The 24,864-nt window shown below is 31.9% G+C and overlaps 1 long non-coding RNA gene across 1 annotated transcript; it reads right to left on the minus strand.

Annotated features, from left to right (window-relative positions):
- Positions 1–17,625: 17,625 nt before the first annotated feature.
- Positions 17,626–23,533, minus strand: LOC137406678 (uncharacterized). Its single transcript, XR_010979939.1, has 3 exons — positions 23,304–23,533; positions 22,900–22,971; positions 17,626–17,707 (listed from the first exon to the last, which is right to left on the minus strand). It is a non-coding gene; the product is annotated as an uncharacterized lncRNA (long non-coding RNA).
- Positions 23,534–24,864: the final 1,331 nt, after the last annotated feature.

A 24,864-nucleotide genomic window follows, 5' to 3' on the forward strand; every position in this document is an offset into this window, starting at 1 on the left:
CATATTGAAGCGAGTTTTCTAACTTCTAAGCTTTACAGTGTTTTCGTTAAAGCTTTGAAAGCAGCACCGTGGAAATAATTAATAACTCTATCAGGCTGATAATAATTTTATTGTTTAAGCGGCCTTGATAGTTCGGCATACATGTATATGAAAAAATGGTTTAGCAAATATGATGAAATCTGTACTACTATTTGAGGCTAAAATTTCTTGCACATGCTACAGCATTAGAATAAGCAGTTAACGATGGCATTTTGCAAGCTCAACGCCCAGTGTATATGTTATCACTGAATCACAGCTTAGTTTGTGTGTTATATAGTTTTTTATGTGTTTTTTTCAAAAGAAGTAACGTTCACTTGAACGGCGGCGTTCTATCTTTAACCGTCATCTATTATAGTACAGGTCTAGTAGAGGGGCGTTTAAATGAATGGGGATTCAATTAGAGATTACATAATATTTTATTAACCCTTTCACCGCTGCATGCGCATTTAGGCGAAATCAATGGACGACCGGCATATGTGCATCTTGCGAATTTCCTGGCAATTGCGTAGTAACTTAATTTTATTATTCGTTGACAACATAACTAACAGTCTTTAAGACTTTTTATAGTATTGACAGTGTTGTCCAAAAGTTTCCCTGTAAAATTACCCTAAACTCAGGAAGCAATTTTAATTTTTTGTTTAGGACTTTTCAACATAAAAAGAAACATTTGTTCGTTCTGATTTTCGAAATATTTAGTGCTATTATAGCTTTCGCAAGTACATCCAGAATTGAAAACAGATAATTACTTATGTTGATAACATTATTGATGATTGTTGATGACTGACGGATTAAGATTTTAGTGATTACACATATAATTAAAGTAGCAGCTCCAATAGTGACTCCAATAGTGGTCAAAGTAATAGTTTTTGTAAGAGTAAGGAACATGGTAGAGCATTGTTTTTTGAGATTCGAAGGGATCGTAGCTTCACATAGCATTAGCAATGCACGAAGTAGGAATGCATTAAGTTTTTTGAATAGTACTATTTTTTAACGTGTTGGAAAAATAAAATCTATAACAAAAAGGTATTAGATAGAGTTGAAGCTAATAAAGATTGAACATATATTATGAAGCACAATCGACAATTTTTGCCACTATAATTGGAAGGGTTAAAAAATGCAGTGCCATAGCATTCAAACATAGATTTTATAGTAATATTATTTCATATAAATTTTTTGAAATAAAACTTTTATTAATGTGGCACGCTCTTGTGGAAACTAACCGTTAATCAGCAACATACCCCCTTCAAGAAAGCGTCCAGCTGTGCTTCGTACCATTTTCCATCTGGTGGATATAGTGCTTGGATGCGGTGACCAGGTTTCTACCAAAATAAGCAAAACAATTTTAATAGCCCAAACAGATGTTATGCAGATTAAAAAGTCATGCAAAAGATGCCTGTTGTTTTTAGGTTTTTCAGCAAACCCGTGTCCCTACCTCCCATTACTAAAATTCTATGAAGCTGTAATATTTTATCTCATGCGATATTCTTCTACAAAATTGAAACATAGATTTTAAAGCTTCAACAATTTAAAGGATTTCATTTACTCCAGTCACTTACTTATGACTCAGCCTCTAGTTTAAATCCGTATCAAATTACGACTAAAATGCATCAACTTGTTAATTACAATGAAAATAATACATTATCATAACTTTATACTGCCCTAAGCAAGTAAAACGCCCTATCTGAAAAGTTTTCCAAAATTCACTTTTTTGTGCTTATATGTATTTTAGGTTGAGATCTAACATGTCTCGAAATTTCATATATCTGAGACCACCAGAAATAGCAATTTTCACAATGTGCAAAACGCCCTATCCACATTTACCACACATAAAGTGGCAATCAAAGTGCTCTATCTGCAGATACAGCATTTTGATTGGCCTGAACATACACAAAGTTGGACATTATGAGCAGCATTATGTAATCAAAGAGTATATAAACAAAGGGAAGCGAAACTGAAGCATATATATTTGGTTGTTTCAAGGCAGCTCATACAAGCTAGTGCACTTCTAAGTGCTCAATCTTATTGCTATATTTTTTATCATAATATATTTATTATGACAAGACGATATTTAAGTGACAAAAGTCTCGTTTTAAAGATCCGACTCAGAGATTTGATGAAAAATTTGTTTTAGTTACATGTCCATTGGAAGGTTTTGCTTTTTTAAAATACTGACATTATTGCACTCAGTTGTTTGCTTTAAATTATTTTTAATAAAAGCGTTTGATCTTTTTTAAACTACTATTTTACTTATTCCTTTCATTTCATGACATCTGGTTTGAAGGATACCTAGATCTTTGATCATCTCTTAACTTTTGAGCTAAATATGGCTATTACAGGGTTTTAATCCATGTGTTGACTGGATGAGTAATAGGAATTGCAACATATATTATTTTGTTGACTAATTGCGGGTTAATATCAAAATTTAAACTTGTAATCCTTTGATAATCCAGTCATGGCAAATGGTCTTGTGGCAAACTAACAATGAGAAACCAGTCCAATTAAGCAATCAAAAGGCCCTATCTGCAGTGATAGGGCATTTTGATTGCCTAGTGCCAGCTTAGTAAATTGTCAATTTAAGCAAACAAAATGCCCTAAGTGAAATAACTCCTTTGATTTTAAAGTTTCACGAAAAAAAAAATTCAGTAAAGATTGTTGGATATCTCACCATAATAAATAAAAAAAAAACAACTAAAATACTGCTAATACTGATGCCAGGCTTGACCAAAACGCGTTTGTGCTTGTGCTGAACAATTTACAAATATCAAGATACAGCGTTTTGCTTGCTCAGGGCAGTATAGTATAGGCTACTAATAATTCTGCCTGTTTGGTGCTATCAATCAGCTAACACTACTAATCAGAATAAAAAGCATCCATAATTATTTTAATGCTTTTTAAAAAGTTACAAAAGTTAGGAGCATCGACAGAGTCACAGATATTCATCAATTGCTGGCTACTGTGCTATATGTTACCATAACTATTTTAATGTAGGTCGGTTAATCTCACAAAGCTACCCTTGTGTATAATTACAAAGTTATCATTTTATGAAAATTAGTAATAATTTCATTCTTTTAGCATTATAAAGTTGGGGTTTCTTGACCTTTTTAACTTGACAATATTACGATCTTGCAATTAAGGCAGTAAAATCCAAATCCAAATTAGCTGCGAAAACCTATGCATTGTTGTTTGCCGTCGCAATTTGATGACATGAGTAAGTTGCTTAGATATAGTATTTAAAGTGGCTCGCCCTAAAGGTCAAAAATGGCCACTAAGGGGTCTAACCTTTTGCATTGGTATTGAGGCGAAGTAAAATACTTTTTCATGATGCCTTTTCACCATAATATGGTACAATTAATTCAATGACAAAATTGGCAAAAGTAATATAAAACAATTGTGACAAACAAATATACCAATTGTGACATGATTAGTCTGTTCTTCTGCGGCTGCAAAACCCTAAATGGCTAGACGCGTGAAAAAAGCAAAATGTTTAGCGGCTACAATCTCGCTAGAAGGTTGAACTTATGTGATAAGTCTTTAGGTTGTGTAGGAATGAGAGGTTGGCTTGTTTCTTACAATCTATTTAATCAATTGACTAGCATGCAAGAAGATAGCAAGCCATGCCACATTAGGAGAATGAGTCACTTTAAGCACAAACCACAATTGCATAAGTACATAGGTCATTTCTGCTAGTGAGAAGACCTTGGAGAATAAGACCACATTATGCAATTCTGTGAAGATTTTATTACTGCAGTTATACTTGTGCTGCAATATTTCTAATAGAGTGAAAAGCAAATGAGCTGCCCAACCACAACCTCCTTCATTATAAAGTTACAAAGAATAGGAATAACAACAATAGCTTTCATTCGGAGGCTGAGGCTATTGAGAAGTAGAAAGTGAATTAGCTAAGCAGGCAATAGTAGAACACACATAATAAGAGCATAGGCATCATGATTGATGTGTATGCAGGCAATGAATTTATGTACAATTTCACTACCAAATATTTTAGTAAAGCTAGACACCTTTGGCTAAAGAGTGCTAGATATAGGTCAAAACAAGCCAGTGACAAATCTCATGTTATGCATCCTTGTTTGAACACTTTATTTCTAAAGTGTTTAATGCATTGGAAGTTTAACATAAAAGTGTGCCAAGAATGCACAAAGAACATTGACAGCAATAACTGCATAGTACTGACAGCAATAACTGAATAGAACATGATGTTTAATTAAAATGTAACATAAAAATAAACGTTTTATTTTGTTTTGGTAAGCTTGCAGCAAAAATGTTTGTTGTGCACATAAAATATTGTTTTGCTCCAAATACTTTACAAACAAGTAATAATAACTTTATTGATGCAAATTGTACTGAAATTATATTTGCTACGAGCACCAATGGAAGTCAAAATAAGTAATACAATTCTTACAGACCTTTTAAAAACAATGGCCTTTGCTGCTACAGAAAAGTGAGTAGACCCATAGGAAGAGAAGTATATGTTCTTATACTGCTAAAACTACCTTTGGTTCAGTAATGAGATTTGAAAAGAGCAATGAATTATTATAAGCATTGGCAAAATGTTTGGGATGGATAGGAAACAAAGCTGGGTATTGCACATGCTGGTAATTTAGCTAATGTAAATAGATTTCCTACACTACCTAATTGAAAGCATCAATGCAAAATCTAAATACATGTAAATACTTACTAGCCATAGTACAGAGTGACCTTTTAATGTTTGTCAACATAACATCCGTACCGCTTTGAGCATCTTGAAATTATATTAACGTTGCTTTCATTATGAGCTCCCTTTGACATTTTAAAGTATTAAAATGGGCAAATACAAGTTGCATTTTCAGAGAACTTTTAAATTCAAGTCATATGCCACAAAAAGTTCCTCTGCGTTGTTTGTAGTATATTCTAAAAGTGCTAACACTACATTTGTTTTAAATTTTAAAGTTGACACAAATAATTGAGCAAATTATGTAGCTTATTTGTAAAACTTTTGTTAACATCAGCAAACAAACTGCATACATGCTGCCCGATACCGAAGGCCAAAAATAATAATATATATTGCTATTTATATTTTAACCAATAGTTTTGCAGTTTTGTTATTGTACAGCAAGTTGTATAAAACCTACTGTAATTCAGGTTTGAGTAACTATGAGTTTTAGTAGTGTTCTGGCCCTTCCTATCGCATGTTTTCAACATTTTGAGGTAATAATTAAAAGCCATGAGTTGAATTGCGCAACTTCAGCAGCATCTTATATATATATATCATTCGCCAAACTCATTGTCTTGAATCATCAAAGTTCACTAAATCATTCAAAAGGAAATACATACATTTGTATCTCTAATTCTTTTATAGCTTTACCCTTTTACTGCCACCCATGTACAAACTAAGCTACCGGCCTACCGCCAGCCATTTCACCGAAAATTGCCAATTTAGCTTCATGATATGTACATGAAGCATGTATACTATTTTGTTTCAACTTCAAAGTTTATCTATAAACTTTTTGTAATATATTTTATTTTGCTAAAATGTTAACATATAGTGCTATGCAAAAATCAATGTACCTTCACTTTGTGCATTGCTAAAGCTATGTGAAGCTACAATCGCTACGAAGCTAAAAACGATGCTCTACAATGTCCCTTACACTTAAAAAACTATTATTTTCACTATCATCAGAGTCACTGCTGCTAATTTAATTATCTGTGTAATCACAAAAATCTGAATTTGAATTGACTATAGTGTCATCAACATACATGTAAGTAATTATGTTTTCTGACTTGCGCGATACTTAACAAAACTTACACAAAAAATGTCCATTTTTATTTTGGAAATTCTCAAAAAAGAATTTGAAACTGCTTGGTTATCTTAGACTAATCTATTAGAGAAATATTCGAACCACACTGACAATACCATCAAAGTTTTAAAATCATCCGTTATGTAATTAATGGATAATAAAATTAGGTGACCACGCAATTGTTGGAAAATTCGCAAAAATATGCATACGGCAGTTGCTGATAGATTTAGCATAAATTCGCATACGGTAGGGTAAGAGTAAAAACCAACAAAATATTTGTCAATCTCCTGCCTCTAAACATGATATCTCAAATCTGATAATTACTCTCAGTGTTGACTGAGTAACTAAAAGTGGTAATGAGTAACCATGGAAAACTATTCATTTTATATAATTATGCAATTGCTCAGCAATTGCAACCATGACTCATAAAGACTAAGAAGAGCAATACTAAATCTCTTTGCTACGCTACATTCCTTTGATTGGTTTGTGCTATTTATATTATGTAATCTGCCAATAATAGATGAATAGAACACAAAAGTGGCATAATGGTTTATGTAAGCGTTTAAATAATAAAATGCCTGTAAAAATTAACAACTTTTCTTACTGAAGCTATGGCTATATCAAATTATTACACTAATTTTTGGCTCGCATGTATAATGTGCTATTTTACAGCAACTTATTGCAATATCGCATACCTTTAATTTGATGTCTGCAAATCAGTCTTTGGTGTGGGCCATCAATGCTTCTCATCCAGCAGTTATCTATAACTAAAGCGTCATTGATTATTTGCAACTATACAAAGAAAAACTACTTTTTGGCATGCTGTTACATTCTTACGTCAGGTATACATTTGCTAGTTACAGTAAAACTTTGTACAGTATATTTTGTGTTGGTGAATTTAAAGTTTTGCTTATCATAGTGACTTTGCCAAAACGTCAAACTTTACTACATTTCAAAATACAACCTTACTGATATAATGTTTTATAGTTTGTAATCTATAATTATGTATATGTTAAAAAATATTATAAATTTCGGTAGATGAAACCTTGATTATTTTGACATATTTTTTATGCAAACCAACGTGTAATTAGCAACATACCTTTTTTAGAAAAGAACATCCAACTTTGTCTAATACTCTCTGCCATCTGATAAATATGCCATCTTGGCAATAATGCTTACCAAGTTTCTACAAAAATGAAAAGATAATTCAATAGCATAAACAGATATACAAACCAAAATGAATGCAAAATACACATTTTAGTTCACTGGTTAGGTTTTTATTGGCAAACTTGAATGTCTGCCTCCTACTACTGAAGCTCTATAAAACAGCTAAGCTCTTAATTACTACACAATTACTACACAAGATTCAAACTAAATACTAAAAGTTTCAAAATTCAAAGGCTGCATATACCCACTTACTTGCTTATGCCTATGCATGTACTACTATTACTTACAAAATCATAACTGAAATACGCAAACTCTCACTATTCATGATAACAATAATACAATTACTTTATGATCATGTTATTCTAATAACAGTTTTGACTGTTGGTAGAACCACATTAATAACGTTACTTATCATTATAAAAAACATCAAAAATTATAATAATAATAACTGAAAATAGATTAAAGTTGGAGAATTAACTGATTCACTAAAATAACTATTAATTGTCAGCTGGCGTGTCTGTGTTGATGTTACAAAACTGAACATTCGTGTAACAATAATAAAGTCAAAAATTAGGACTTTACAAAAAGTTTTGATTTTTTCCTTTTTGGTAATATAATGCTGACCTTTCTTGACTTTTCTATGCAGAACAATATCAGCAGTTGGATGACATAAACGGATGTAAAAAATATATCAAACGTGTTCTGTGCTACATTCCTTAAAAATTATAATAATTGAAACATACTTTTTTCACGCTAGTCCTATTTCAATATTAAATAAAATTTATACTGCTTTTCTACAACTGTATGTTTCAAGTAAATAAACTGTAAATTGACTAAAATAACATGAACAACTTACCGAATGTGACTTGCTCCCTTACATGTAGTCATTCTGCTGCTACCAAGCTCTAGTAGACTACATGGGTGAAGAACTAATAGTCCTAACAGCCACAGCAACATTATAACAGCCACATCTCTCTAGCTGTTATATACTGTGGTTATACTTTTGCCACTTTACTTCAATAAATTTAAAAAATCAATTCTTCGACTAAAAACCATCTCTCAGGTATTGCGTTTGGATGCAAAGTTTCAAAAAAAGATTTATTTTGTGGCTGGATGCAACGGCATCGAAAATATGAATTGTACTGATTATAGACTTATTTAAACTTTTACTACAGCCATGCTTAAACATCAGTTGAAACCATAATGTGCAATTATTGTGAATTTTCACAAAAAAGATCAGATCAATGAGAAACCTTGCAAAAAAAGGGAGTGCTTAAATGGCAGTCTTGAAAACTATAAAGAGGGTCAGCAAATAAATTGTAATGTATTGTAGTTTGTTAATATACAACTTTATTTCCCAAATCTAATAAAGCTATCATGAATATTAGCAAAACTGACTGTATCCGACATAGCTGCTAATTCTTTGTATTTGCTGATGCTTAGTCATAAACTTATTGCAATATGTTTTTAAATAGATTGTGCTATTAACTGAAACGATACCAAAACAGTTAAAAGTAAGAATGTTTTAAAATTGATATATGCCTCCTAGTTCCATATATAAGAGCCTCCTAGGGTTTATAATTTATTGATAGAAAATTACACATTTATGTTGGAGTTGTCTCCTCTTTTCCATATATATGAATATAGATATATAAGGCGATTATGGGAATCATGTTTAAAATACTTCTATAGGGTTGTTAAGCACTATAAACACTGCTAGAATTAGGAGGCTCCCTGGACGCCTCCTAATTTTTCAGAGCCTCCTAACATGGATTATATATTGATAGAAGCCTCCTAGTTGGGAAATATAGTTCTATATATATATATATATATATATATATATATATATATATATATATAATGTAGATGTGTGAGATATATCTATATATCTATATATATATCTCCCGCTCCCCAATACGGTATCCCGTATTTTTATGCTTGTTCTTCCATGAGAGCAAGTACTGTAGTTAGCTCTTATTAGTAAGCTTGCTCAATTTTGCCATTGGCAATGTGCCAGACTAATGTCTAGTTACATTACCATTCATTGTTTATAAGTGATTTTTAATACCCATGCAACACCTGGCATTCTGCTACTAATACATATTAGAGACTTTATGAAAATACACATATACGAGCCTTTATGAAAATAACTAGATGAGTGCCCGGCATTGCCCAGGTAATAAAAGTCTTTGCGAAAGAAAATTTATTTTTATTCAACATATAACAAAAGTTACCATTTTAACTTACAAACTTCATATGAAGAAAAAAGTGTTTTGTGCAGATCAAACAATCTAAGAGAAAAAATAAAAACTATCAGGTCTCTAAACTTTGTCAAACGACTGCAACTTTCAAACTTCCTATCATGAAAAATATATTTTGTGCTGGTCAAGTAAATTTAAACAACAACAATAAAAGGGTTTAAATGTAAGATAATTTGCAACTAATAGCTAAATTAGGTCTGTTTTCCTGTGATTACAATAAAAGATGAGTTGGTAATAATACAATTAATACAAACTGAAAAAAAAAAATTGTGAATATGTTGAATTAATCATAACAATTTGTGCATAGAAAGAAGCGTGTGGGTGTATAAAAAGGTTGCTGTTCCAGCAGAAGCAATCCATCAAAACTTTAATTACAGCGATACTGCTACCTCTGGATACTGGTACAATTGTAGAAATAATATATCAAACTGTCTTTGTCTGGCCAAGTGAGGAGAGAGTGTAAAGGCTATTCCTACTCGATGTAATACAATTGTTCGCGTGAAAAGCATTGGCCTTGACCATGATTTAGCAATAAAACCTTACAAAAGACCAAAAATAGAAATTCCCGGAAACACGCAAAAGCATCGCTTTTCTCAGAGCAAAAAGCATTCATAGAAATTCAAATTAATTTGTGATTTTTAGTGTGAAACGGAAATGGGTGTGTGCATTATGTAGTAAGAGCAATGAATCGTTATAGATTTCGTAGTCTCATGGTTAGAGAATTGGACTGCAAACCTGCGTTCGCAATCTTCGTGAAACCCAGTCTAGAAGAATCCGAAATTTCAATTCCAAAATTTTAATGGCTGTAGCTGGACATACCGAAAGACAGACAGACCAACAAATGACGAACTTTGAAAAATACATATATATATATATATATATATATATATATATATACCCATATTTCCGAGTTAGGAGTTGAATAAATATATACCAGTTAGGAGGTTTCGGAATATAAGGGATTAGGAGTTAACGCAAATATATATGGGTAAGCCTCCTATATGGTCTAATTTATCTACATTGTAGATATATATATATTTATTCACCTCCTAATTATTTTATATTTTTATGGAAATTTTAGGAGAATATGGTATCATACAATATATATTCATCGCCTTATCATACTTTGTATATATGCATACTAGAAAAACGGTCAAAACTTGGAGAATGTCTAGATGGTTGTTGTAAATTACATATCAATTTGAAGGTAAAATAATTCATACCTCAATGAGTAAGCAAAAATAATGATTACCAGTTAGCAGATTGCTACAAATTTCACATAAATTAGAATGTTACCATTGTAACTTATGTAATAGTTACAATGGAAACATTACATAGCATGGCATAGCTTACATACCCTTTAGTAAGATGCCGTAACTTATATAATTTAGGAGTTTGCTATAACTTGTTTCTTTTAGAGGCTGCTCTGATTTACATATAATAAAGTATGTTGCTATAACTTATAGATCATTTGAGAAATTGCTATAATTTTAATTTCACATAGTTGGTAGCAATTATCTATATATCAGTGACGAGGCTGCTATAAGTTATATATTATTTAGGAGGCTGCTGCTATTTATAAATTGTTTTGGAGGTTGCTATAACTTACATATCATTGCAGAGGCTGCTATGAGTTATATATAATTTAGGATGTTGCTATCACTTATAGATCACCTAAGACCTTGCTATAATTTGAATTTTCCATAGTTGATAGCTATTATTTATATATCAGTTAGGAGGCTGCTATGGATTATATATTAATTAGGAGGCTGCTGATATTTATATATCATTTAGGAGGTTGCTATAACTTACATATCATTGCAGAGGCTGCTATGAGTTACATATAATTTAGGATGTTGCTATCACTTATAGATCACCTAAGACCTTGCTATTATTTGAATTTTCCATAGTTGATAGCTATTATTTATATATCAGTTAGGAGGCTGCTATGGATTATATCTTAATTAGGAGGCTGCTGATATTTATATATCATTTAGGAGGTTGCTATAACTTACATATCATTGCAGAGGCTGCTATGAGTTACATATAATTTAGGATGTTGCTATCACTTATAGATCACCTAAGACTTTGCTATTATTTGAATTTTCCATAGTTGATAGCTATTATTTATATATCAGTTAGGAGGCTGCTATGGATTATATATTAATTAAGAGGCAGCTGATATTTATATATCATTTAGGAGATTGCTATAACTTACATATCATTGCAGAGGCTGCTATGAGTTTCATATAATTTAGGATGATGCTATCACTTATAGATCCCCTAAGACCTTGCTATATTTTGAATTTTCCATCGTTGATAGCTACTATTTATATATCAGTTAGGAGAATGCTATGAATTATATATTAATTAGGAGGCTGCTGATATTTATATATCATTTAGGAGGTTGCTATAACTTACATATCATTGCAGAGGCTGCTATAAGTTACATATAATTTAGGATGATGCTATCACTTATAGATCACCTAAGACCTTGCTATTATTTGAATTTTCATAGTTGATAGCTATTATTTATATATCAGTTAGGAGGCTGCTATGAATTATATATTAATTAGGAGGCTGCTGATATTTATATATCGTTTAGGAGGTTGCTAGAACTTACATATCATTGCAGATGCTGCTATGAGTTACATATAATTTAGGATGATGCTATCACTTATAGATCACCTAAGACCTTGCTATAATTTGAATTTTCATAGTTTATAGCTATTATTTATATATCAGTTAGGAGGCTGCTATGAATTATGTATTAATTAGGAGGCTGCTGCTATTTATATATCATTTAGGAGGTTGCTATAACTTACATATCATTGCAGAGGTTGCTATGGGTTACATAGAATTTAGGATGTTGCTATCACTTATAGATCACCTAAGACCTTGCTATAATTTGAATTTTCCATAGTTGATAGTAATTATTTATATATCAGTTAGTAGGCTGCTATGAATTATATATTAATTAGGAGGCTGCTGCTATTTATATATCATTTAGGAGGTTGCTATAACTTACATATCATTGCAGAGGTTGCTATGGGTTACATAGAATTTAGGATGTTGCTATGGCTTATATATCACGTAGGAGTTTGCTATAATTTGAATTTCATTTAGTTGGTAGCTACTATTTATATATCAGTTAGGAGGCTGCTATGAGTTGTATATTATTTAAGAGGTTGCTGCTATTTATATATCATTTAGTAGGTTGCTATAACTTATTTATCTGTTATTATTACTTAACAAACATAATTTATGTACTAGTCAGAAGGATGCATGAAACTATACAACTTGTATCTTATAGCGATATACCTTTCGCATTTGTAAAAAGCTATTTAACTTAAATATATGTTCTAGAGGTGCCTATGACGTATGCAGTGTACATACTTCAAAAAGGCTATGATCGATTATGTACTATGTTTAGAAGGTAACATAACTTGCACACATTAGCTAAGAGGCCATAAAACCTTGTTCTCTTTTAGCAACTTATACGCATAATGACTTCTCTGACTTATGACATATCAAAAAAGTAACAAAATTATCTAAAAACACTCACAACATTTTACTATAGAATCTACTATATTTTTTTGCCTATTGGTGCGATCATGAGTTGTGGGCCTCTGCAAACCGGCCTCTGTTGCACATTTCCAAGTATTTTTTTCTGAAATAATTTAATTGTTGTTAAAACTTACATATTGTATAGTATGTTAAACTTTAAGGTAGGATTCCATAAATGTGTATATAAAACAACAACAGCCACTATGCTTGATACCAAAAAATTCAACTAGTCAAGTACTATAGAATGGTTGTTGCTTAGTCGCGAAACGGAGTAAATTTATTCAGACATCAAGTTTAATGTGATATTACAAAAGCCTCAACGACAAGAAGACCCTGCTGCCAGTTTAATTTTGCAGCTTCTTGAGTAAGTTGTGGGCTCGGGCATAAGTCATCATTATAATTTTCAAACACCAATTTCTTTTGACAGTATACAGCTCTGACATTGTTGGTAGTTTGCATAAATCATCCGATCATGGCTTTTTGAACGCTCCATTTTCTTTTAGGCTGCATAACTTTCTACTCACTAAAATAAACAAATAATGTAACTCAATATTTATAAATCTGATCTATGTTATAGTTTCTTATTCAGTCACATATCGCTGCTGCACTGCATACAAAAACTTAAAAAAATTAGTTGGAAACAATGCATGGACACAACTCAGTTACTGTGATTGCTAAAATGAAACTCACACATTTTTCCTTGCTGTGCATATTATCTACAATAATAATATGATTTACTTGCACAACATACTTAGTTACTCAATCTAACATACAATAACAGCAATTTCTTTCTATTCATCTTAAGCCACTCTTAGAACGTTAAGTAAAAACATTTTCCCACTCGGGGATGGAACCTGGAGAGTCAGGTTGCAAAACCGGCACAATACCACAACACCATAAATTGGGTAGATTCCAAACAAGCCCATTGTGTCTATGTAGAACCAAGGGAAAAAATTAATGTCACATAGAGAGCCAATAAAAATACAATAACATTCTATCTTGAAGGCATTTTCGCTGTTCAAAACTTCTTTTTGACTGCAATTTATTGTTAGCGATGATCAGTCGGGCTGAACCTAGCACGGCACCAAATTTTTTCTAACTTTAGATCTCTCGACTTTGGGTGGTTTTATTGATCAATAGTAATACTGAGTCCTATTATTCACATTTTACCAGTAATAATAATGCCCTGAACTGTCAAGAAATTGATAAAACATTCTACTCAGACACATTCACTTAAATTTGGAAAGTGACCCAAAAAAAGTTATTTCTTATTGTGTAGTGAATTTCTGATTTTTTTAGTTAATCCAGCAGAATACCTGGCATAATTACTCAACATTTTTCTTGCATAGCTAGTTCAATGGGATTATTGAGGATTAGGTTTTACTTTGATCATTCAAAGTAAATATGAACATTCTTTGTCTTGTAATACAGGTCTGTTGTAAAAACTAGCTCAGTTGATTAAATACTCTGGAGCGGCGAGCGGAAAAACTAAAATTTAGTTTGGTAACTAGTTTTACCAACATAGGCCAGAGTACTGACAGCAATAACTGAATAGAACATGGTGTTTAATTAAAATGTAACATAAAAAATGTTTTATTTTGTTTTGGTAAGCTTGCAGCAAAAATGTTTCTTTTGCACCTAAAATATTATTTTGCTCCAAATACTTTACGAAACAAGTGGTAATAACTTTATTGATGCAAATTGTACTGAAATTATATTTGCTACGAGCACCAATGGAAATCAAAATAAGTAATAAAATTCTTACAGACCTTTTAAAAACCAATTGTCTTTGCTGTTACAAAACAGTGAGTAGACCCATAGGAAAAGAAGTACATGTTCTTATACTGCTAAAACTACCTTTGGCTCAGAAATCAGTTTTGAACAAAGCAATGAATTATAATATGCATTGGCATAATGTTGTGATGGCTAGGAAACAAAGCTGGGTCTTGCACATGAGGGTAATTTAGCTAATGTAAATAGATTTCCTACACTATCTAATTGAAAGCATCAATGCAAAATCTAAATACATGTAACTACTTACTAGCCATAGTACAGAGTGACCTTTTATTGTTGGTCCACATAGCATCCGTCCGCTTTGAGCATCTTTAAATTCTATTAAAGTGGATTTCATTATGAGTTCCTTTGACATTTCAAAGTACTAAAATGGGCAAATACAAATTGCAATTCTAGGGAACTATTCAATTGAAGTCATATGCCACAAAAATTTATCTACGTTGTTTGTAGAATATTCTATAAGTGCTAACATTACATTTGTTTTAATTTTTAAAGTTGACACCAGTAATTTAGCAAATTATGTAGCTTATTAGTAAAACTGTCGTTAACATCGGCAAACAAACCGCATAAATGCTGCCCAATACCGAAGGCCAAAAATAATAATATATATTGCTATTTATGTTTTTACCAATAGTTTTGCAGTTTTGTCTTTGTATTGCAATTTATATGCAACCTATTGTATTTCAGGTTTGAGCAAATATGAGTTTTAGTAGTGTTCTGACCCTTCCTATCAGGTGGTTTCAACATTTTGAGGTAACAATGAAAAGCCATGAGTGGAATTTCTAACAAACTATTAAAAGCGAGTCATTCCGCAACTTCAGCAGCATCTTATATATATCATTCGCCAAACTCATTGTCTTGAATCATCAAAGTTCACCAAATCATTCAAAAAGAAATACAAATATTTGTACCGCTAATTATTCTATAGCTTAAAGAATAGAGAAAACATAATATTATTATGTTTTATTAGTTTTCTTGAGGCGTTGACTAATGTTCTAAAAAAAGAATCAAGGAGACTGACCCACTAGGAGCTGAGATATAGCCAGCCAAACACAGGTCTACCTAATAACGAATCAGAGGAAAACCCTTCGAAAATCTTGAGATATATGACATATGAAATCGACTTATTGGTCATGTGCCGGAATTGCGCACCCTTACCACTGTTACATATAATGATTGTTTTAGGCTACGAGATGTGAAACGCTTCTCGCGATAGTAAAGAATTTACAGACTAGCTCTGGTTTCTCAGAAAAATCAAGCAAACATTGTGTGGTAAAGGCATTTGCCCACAACCCCTCGCCATGATTTTTCAAAACAGAAGAGCAGATTTTGACTATTGTGCTTCAAATTTTAACTCGATCTCTTCTATCTGCTCCGAAGATCCTTTGTTCAACGAACAGCCTGTGTATAGTGTACATGCGACATCCGCGATTTGCAGTTTGTTTAGAATAAGAAATAGGATTGTGGATTTTTTTTCATCCATCATTTTTCTACTGTGTACCTACTGCAGCATTCAGTAGATTATCATGACTATCGTCACTATTAACAGACGGTAAGTTCACTACAGCTATAATTTTTAAAAAGAATATCTTGACCGTGCTGCTCTTGCTGTATGAAAAGAAAACGATAGTTTTTAATTTGATTTTTCTATTTATCTATTATCTTATCTGTAATTATTTTTATGATTAATATAATAATCATAATGTATATTATACAAAATAATAATATAACTGCGTATGGAATAAATGATGTAACTAATATAATTTGTACAAAAGTCCAATTGATAACCGAGATTAATGATTGATTTAATTGATTCCATTTATTAGCTATAGTTAAAAAAATCTGAACAGCGCTAAAGATGAGTCTGAATAAGGAAGCTAAGTGGGAGAACAACAAAACTGAGCTGAACTAGCAAGATAGCGAAATGTTGCAAAATGATAGATGCGTGTAATCATTTTATGCTAAAACTAATCTACACGTCAGAGGGACTGGTTCGGAGTTCTCAGAGCAATGATTGTTAGGCCCAATTTGGTTGTTCTATACTTCCAGGGATTAAACCAATTAAAAGGTCGTGATTGTTATAGGAGAGCACATTAGTTGGTTTAATTGACCAATGGCACACAAGTCGATTTCATACGTCATATAATGATGATTACCAAAACGCTTGTTTTTTGGTAGACTTGGGTTTGGCAGGCTATATCTCAGCTTCTTGTTGGTCAATCTCCTTGATTCGTTTTTTAGAACATCAGTCAACACCTCAAGATAAATAGTAAAGCATAATAATATTATGTTGTAGTACAAGACTTTTTATGGTATTGACAGTGTTGTCCGAAGATTTCCCTATAAAATTACTCGAAACTCACAAAGCAATTTGAAATTTTTGTTTAGGACTTTTCAACCTGAAAAGAAACTTTTAGGTTTCTTGATTTACTAATTTGAGATTCTTTCTGATTCTCAAATTAGTTAGTGCTATTATAGCTTTCGCAAGTACATCCAGAATTGAAAAACAGAGAATTACTTATTTTGATGACAGTATTGATGATTGTTGATGACCGATTCAGATTTTAGTGATTACACATATGATAAAAGTAGCAGCTCCAATAGTGACTCCAATGGTGGTCAAAGTAATAGTTTCGTAAGAGTAAGGAACACAGCAAAGCATCGTTTTTCGAGCTTCGAAGTGATCGTAGCTTCACATAGCTTTAGCAATGCACGAAGTAGGAATGCATTAAGTTTTTTGAATAGTACTATTTTTAAACGTGTTGGAAAAATAAAATCTATAACAAAAGTGTTTTAGATAGAATTTGAAGCTAATAAAAGTTGAACATATACTATGAAGCGCAATCGACAATTTTTGCCACTATAATTAGAAGGGTTAAAAACTGCAGTGCCATGGCATTCAAACAAAGGTTTTACAGTAATCTTATTTCTTATAAACTTTGTGAAATAAAACTTTTATTAATGTGGCGCGCTCTTGTGTAAATTAACCGTTAATCAGCAACATACCCCCTTCAAGAAAGCGTCCAGCTGTGCTTCGTACCATTTTCCATCTGGTGGATATAGTGCTTGGATGCGGTGACCAGGTTTCTACCAAAATAAGCAAAACAATTTGAATAGCCCAAACAGATGTTATGCAGATTAAAAATTGATGGAAAAGATGCCTGATGTTTTTAGATTTTTCAGCAAATCCGTGTCCATACCTCCCATTACTAAAATTCCATGAAGCAGTAATAAATTATCTCATGCGATATTCTTCTACAAAATTGAAACATAGATTTCAAAGCTTCAACAATTTAAAGGGTTTCATTTACTCCAGTCACTTACTTATGACTCAGCCTCTAGTTTGAATCCGTATCAAATTACAACTAAAATGCATCAACTTGTTAATTACAATGAAAATAATACATTATCATAACTTTATACTGCCCTAAGCAAGCAAAACGCCCTATCTGACAAGTTTTTCAAAATTCACTTTTTTGTGCTTTAATGTAATTTAGGTTGAGATCTAACATGTCTCGAAATTTCATATATCTGAGAGCACCAGAAATAGCACTTTTCACAATGTGCAAAACGCCCTATCCACATTTACCACACATAAAGTGGCAATCAAAGCTCTCTATCTGCGGATACAGCGTTTTGATTGGCCTGAACATACACAAAGTTGGACATTATGAACAGCATTATGTAATCAAAGAGTATATAAACAAAGGGAAGCGAAACTGAAGCATATATAATTGGTTGTTTTAAGGCAGCTCATACAAGCTAGTGCACTTCTAAGTGCTCAATCTTATTGCTATATTTTTTATCATAATATATTTATTATGACAAGACGATATCTAAGTGACAAAAGTCTCGATTTAAAAATCCGACTCAGAGAGTTGATGAAAAATTTGTTTTAATTACATGTCCATTGGAAGGTTTTGCTTTTTTAAAATACTGACATTATTGCACTCATTTGTTTGTTTTAAATTATTTTCAATAAAAGCGTTTGATCTTTTTGAAACTACTATTTTACTTATTCCTTTCATTTCATAACATCAGGTTTGAAGGATACCATGATCTTTGATCATCTCTTAACTTTTGAGCTGAATATGGCTATTACAGGGCTTTAATCCATGTGTTGACTGGATGAGTAATAGGAATTGCAACATATATCATTTTGTTGACTAATTGCGAATTAATATCAGAATTTAAACTTGTAATCCTTTGATAATCCAGTCATGGCAAATGGTCTTATGGCAAACTAACAATGAGAAACCAGTCCAATTAAGCAATCAAAAGGCCCTATCTGCTGTGATAGGGCGTTTGATTGCCTAGTGCCAGCTTAGTAAATTGTCAATTTAAGCAAACAAAATGTCCTAAGTGAAATAACTCCTTTGATTTTAAAGTTTCACGAAAAAAGTTTTTCGCTAAAGATTGTTGGATATCTCACCATAATAAATAAAAAAACAACTAAAATACTGCTAATACTGATGCCAGGCTCGACCAAAACGCGTTTGTGCTTGTGCTGAACAGTTTACAAATATCAAGATACGGCGTTTTGCTTGCTCAAGGCAGTATAGTATACTAATAATTCTGCCTGTTTGGTGCTATCAATCAGCTAACACTACTAATCACAATAAAAAGCATCCATAATTATTTTAATGCTTTTTAAAAAGTTACAAAAGTTAGGAGCATCGATAGAGTCACAGATATTCATCAATTGCTGGCTACCATGCTATATGTTACCATAATTATTTTAATGTGTGTCGGTTAATCTCACAAAGCTACCCTCGTGTATAATTACTATGTTATCATTTTATGAAAATTAGTAATAATTTCATTCTTTTAGCATTATAAATTTGGGGTTTCTTGACCTTTTTAACTTGACAATATTACGATCCTGCAATTAAGGCAGTAAAATCCAAATCGAAAATAGCTGCGAAAACCAATGCATTGTTGTTTGCCATCGCAATTTGATGACATGAGTAAGTTGCTTAGAAATAGTATTTAAAGTGGCTCGCCCTAAATATCAAAATAGGCCACTACCGGTCTAAAATTTTGCATTGGTATTGAGGCGAAGTAAAATACTTTTCATGATGACTTTTCACTATAATATGGTACAATTAATTCAGTGACAAAATTGGCAAAAGTAATATAAAACAATTGTGACAAACAAATATACCAATTGTGACATGCTTAGTCTGTTCTTCTGCTGATGCAAAACCCTAAATGGCTAGACGCATGAAAAAAGCAAAAATTTTAGCAGCTACAATCTCGCTAGAAGGTTGAACTTATGTGATGAGCCTTTAGGTTGTGTAGGAATGAGAGCTTGACTGATTTCTTACAATCTATTTAATCAATTGACTAGCATGCAAGAAGGGGTAGCAAGCCATTCCACATTAGCATAATGAGTCACTTTAAGCACAAACCACAATTGCATAAGTACATAGGTGATTTCTGCTAGTGAGAAGACCTTGGAGAATAAGACCACATTATGCAATTCTGTGCAGATTTTATTACTGCAGTTATAATTGTGCTGCAATACTTCTAATAGAGTGAAAAGCAAATGAGCTGCCCAACCACAACCTCCTTCATTATAAAGTTACAAAGAATAGGAATAACAACAATAGCTTTCATTCGGAGGCTGAGGCTATTGAGAAGTAGAAAGTGAATTAGCTAAGCAGGCAATAGTAGAACACACATAATAAGAGCATAGGCATCATGATTGACGTGTATGCAGGCAATGAATTTATGTACAATTTTACTACCAAACTTTTTAGTAAAGCTAGACACCTTTGGCTAAAAAGTGCTAGATATAGGTCAAAACAAGCCAGTGACAAATTTCATGTTATGCATCCTTGTTTGGACACTTTATTTCTAAAGTATTTAATGCATTGGCAGTTTAACATAAAAGTGTGCCAAGAATGCACAAAGAACATTGACAGCAATAACTGCATAGTACTGACAGCAATAACTGAATAGAACATGCTCTTTAATTAAAATGTAACATCAAAATAAACGTTTTAGTTTGTTTTGGTAAGCTTGCAGCAAAAATGTTTGTTGCGTACATAAAATATTGTTTTGCTCTAAATACTTTACGAAACAAGTAATAATAACTTTATTGATGCAAGTGGTACTGAAATTATATTTGCTACGAGCACCGATGGAAGTCAAAATAAGTAATACAATTCTTACAGACCTTTTAAAAACAATGGCCTTTGCTGCTACAAAACAGTGAGTAGACCCATAGGAAGAGAAGTATATGTTCTTACACTGCTGAAACTACCTTTGGTTCAGAAATCAGATTTAAAAAGAGCAATGAATTATTATAAGCGTTGGCAAAATTTTTGTGATGGATAGGAAACAAAGCTGGGTATTGCACATGCTGGTAGTTTAGCTAATGTAAATAGATTTCCTACACTACCTAATTGAAAGCATCAATGCAAAATCTAAATACATGTAAATACTTACTAGCCATAGTACAGAGTGACCTTTTAATGTTTGTCAACATAACATCCATACCGCTTTGAGCATCTTGAAATTATATTAAAGTTGCTTTCATTATGAGCTCCTTTTGACATTTTAAAGTATTAAAATGGGCAAATACAAGTTGCATTTTCAGAGAACTCTTCAATTCAAGTCATATGCCACAAAAAATTCCTTTGCGTTGTTTGTAGTATATTCTAAAAGTGCTAACACTACATTTGTTTTAAATTTTAAAGTTGACACCAATAACTGAGCAAATTATGTAGCTTATTAGTAAAACTTTTGTTAACATCAGCAAACAAACTGCATACATGCTGCCCGATACCAAAGGCCAAAAATAATAATATATATTGCTATTTATATTTTTACCAATAGTTTTGCAGTTTTGTTATTGTATAGCAAATTGTATAAAACCTACTGTATTTCAGGTTTGAGCAACTATGACTTTTAGTAGTGTTCTGACCCTTCCTATCGCGTGTTTTCAACATTTTGAGGTAATAATTAAAAGCCATGAGTTGAATTTCTAACAAACTATTAAATGCAAGTCATTGCGCAACTTCAGCAGCATCTTATATATATATATTATTCGCCAAACTCATTGTCTTGAATCATCAAAGTTCACTAAATCATTCAAAGGGAAATACATACAATTGTATCTCTAATTCTTCTATAGCTTTACCCTTTTACTGCCACCCATGTACAAATTAAGCTACCGGCCTACCGCCAGCCATTTCACCGAAAATTGCCAATTTAGCTTTATGATATGTATACAATTTTGTTTCAACTTCAAAGTTTATCTAGAAACTTTTTGTAATATATTTTATTTTGCTAAAATGTTAACATATTTCAATGCTAGTAGCTATTATAGTGCTATGCAAAAATCAATGTACCTTCACTTTGTGCATTGCTAAAGCTATGTGAAGCTACGATCGCTACAAAGCTAAAACGATCCTCTACAATGTCCCTTACACTTACAAAACTATTAATTTCACTATCATCAGAGTCACTGCTGCTACTTTAATTATTTGTGTAATCACAAAAATCTGAATTTGAATTGGCTATAATATCATCAACATAAGTAATTATCTGTTTTCTGACTTGCGCGATACTTAACAAAACTTACACAAAAAATGTCCATTTCTATTTTGAAAATTCCCAAAAAAAAATTTGAAACTGCTTGGTTATCTTAGACTAATCTTTTAGAGAAATCTTTGGACCACACTGACAATACCATAAAAGTTTTTAAATCATCGGTTATGTTTTCATCGGATAATAAAATTAGGTGACCACGCAATTGTTGGAAAATTCGCATAAATGTGCATACGGCAGTCGCTGATAGATTTAGCATAAATTCGCATACGGTAGGGTAAGAGTAAAAACAAACAAAATATTTGTCAATCTCCTGCCTCTAAACATGATATCTCAAATCTGATAATTACTCTCAGTGTTGGCTGAGTAACTAAAAGTGGTAATGGGTAACCATAGAAATCTATTCATTTTATATAATTATGCAATTGCTAAGCAATTGCTACCATGACTCATAAAGACTAAGAAGAGTAATACTAAATCTCTATGCTATGCTACATTCCTTTGATTGGTTTGCACTATCTGTATTATGTAATCTGCCAATAATAGATGAATAGAACACAAAAGTGGCATAATGGTTTATGTAAGCGTTTGAAATAATACAATGCCTATAAAAATTGACAACTTTTCTTACTGAAACTATGGCTATATCAAATTATCACACTAATTTTTGGATCGCATGTATAATGTGCTATTTTACAGCAACTTATTGCAATATCGCATACCTTTAATTTGATGTCTGCAAATCAGTCTTTGGTGTGGGCCATCAATGCTTCTCATCCAGCAGTTATCTATAACTAAAGCGTCATTGATTATTTGCAACTATACAAAGAAAAACTACTTTTGGGCATGCTGTTACATTCTTACGTCAGGTATACATTTGCTAGTTACAGTAAAACTTTGTACAGTATATTTTCTGTTGGTGAATTTAAAGTTTTGCTTATCATAGTAACTTTGCCAAAACGTCAAACATTACTACATTTCAAAATACAACCTTACTGATATAATGTTTTATAGTTTTTAATCTATGATTATGTATATGTTCAAAAATATTATAAAATTTGGTAGATGAAACCTTGATTATTTTGACAAATTTTTTATGCAAACCAACGTGTAATTAGCAACATACCTTTTCTAGAAAAGAACATCCAACTTTGTCTAATACTCTCTGCCATCTGATGAATATACTGGCAATAATGCTTACCAAGTTTCTACAAAAAATGAAAAGATAATTCAAATAGCATAAACAGATATACAAACCAAAATGAATGCAAAATACACATTTTAGTTCACTGGTTAGGTTTTTTTGGCAAACTTGAATATCTGCCTCCTACTACTGAAGCTCTATAAAACAGCTAAGCTCCTAATTACTACACAATTACTACACAAGATTCAAACTAAATACTAAAAGTTTTAAAATTCAAAGGCTGCATATACCCCACTTACTTGCTTATGCCTATGCATGTACTACTATTACTTACAAAATCATAACTGAAATACGCAAACTCTCACTATTCATGATAACAATAATACAATAACATAATGATCATGTTATTCTAATAACAGTTTTGACTGTTGGTAGAACCACATTAATAACTTTACTTATAATTATGAAAAAGCATCAAAAATTATTATAATAATAACTGAAAATAGATTAAAGTTGGAGACTTAACTGATTCACTAAAATAACTATTAATTGTTAGCTGGCGTGTCTGTGTTGATGTTACAAAACTGAACATTTGTGTAACAATAATAAAGTCCAAAATTAGGATTTTACAAAAAGTTTTGATATTCTCCTTTATGGTATTATAATGCTGACCTTTCTTGACTTTTCTATGCAGAACAATATCAGCAGTTGGATGACATAAACGGGAGTAAAAAATATATATCAAACGTGTTCTATGCTACATTCCTTAAAAGCTATAATAATTGAAACATACTTTTTTCACGCTAGTCCTATTTCAATATTAAATAAAATTTATACTGTTTTTCTACAACTGTATGTTTCAAGTAAATAAACTGTAAATTGATTAAAATAACATGATCAACTTACCAAATGTGACGTGCTCCCTTACATGTAGTTATTCTGCTGCTACCAAGCTCTAGTAGACTACATGGGTGAAGAGCTAATAGTCCTAACAGCCACAGCAACATTATAACAGCCACATCTCTCTAGCTGTTATATACTGTGGTTATACTTTTGCCACTTTACTTCAATAAATTTAAAAAATCAATTCTTCGACTAGAAAACCATCTCTCAGGTATTGCGTTCGGATGCAAAGTTTCAAAAAAAGATTTATTTTGTGGCTGGATGCAATGGCGGCGAAAATATGAATTGTACTGATTATAGACTTATTTAAACTTTTACTACAGCCATGCTTAAACATCAGTCGAAACCATAATGTGCAATTATTGTGAATTTTCACAAAAAAAAGCAGATCAATGAGAAACCTTGCAAAAAAAGGGAGTGCTTAAATGGCAGTCTTGAAAACCATAAAGAGGGTCAGCAAATAAATTGTAATGTATTGTAGTTTGTTAATATACAACTTTATTTCTCAAATCTAATAGAGCTATCATGAATATTAGCAAAACTGACTGTATCCGACATAGCTGCTAATTCCTTGTATTGGTTGAGGCTTAGTCATAAGCTTATTGCAATGTGTTTTTAAATAGATTGTGCTATTAACTGA

The sequence above is a fragment of the Watersipora subatra genome, chromosome 10, assembly GCF_963576615.1.
Source record: "Watersipora subatra chromosome 10, tzWatSuba1.1, whole genome shotgun sequence".
In the NCBI taxonomy this organism is placed as follows: domain Eukaryota; kingdom Metazoa; phylum Bryozoa; class Gymnolaemata; order Cheilostomatida; family Watersiporidae; genus Watersipora; species Watersipora subatra.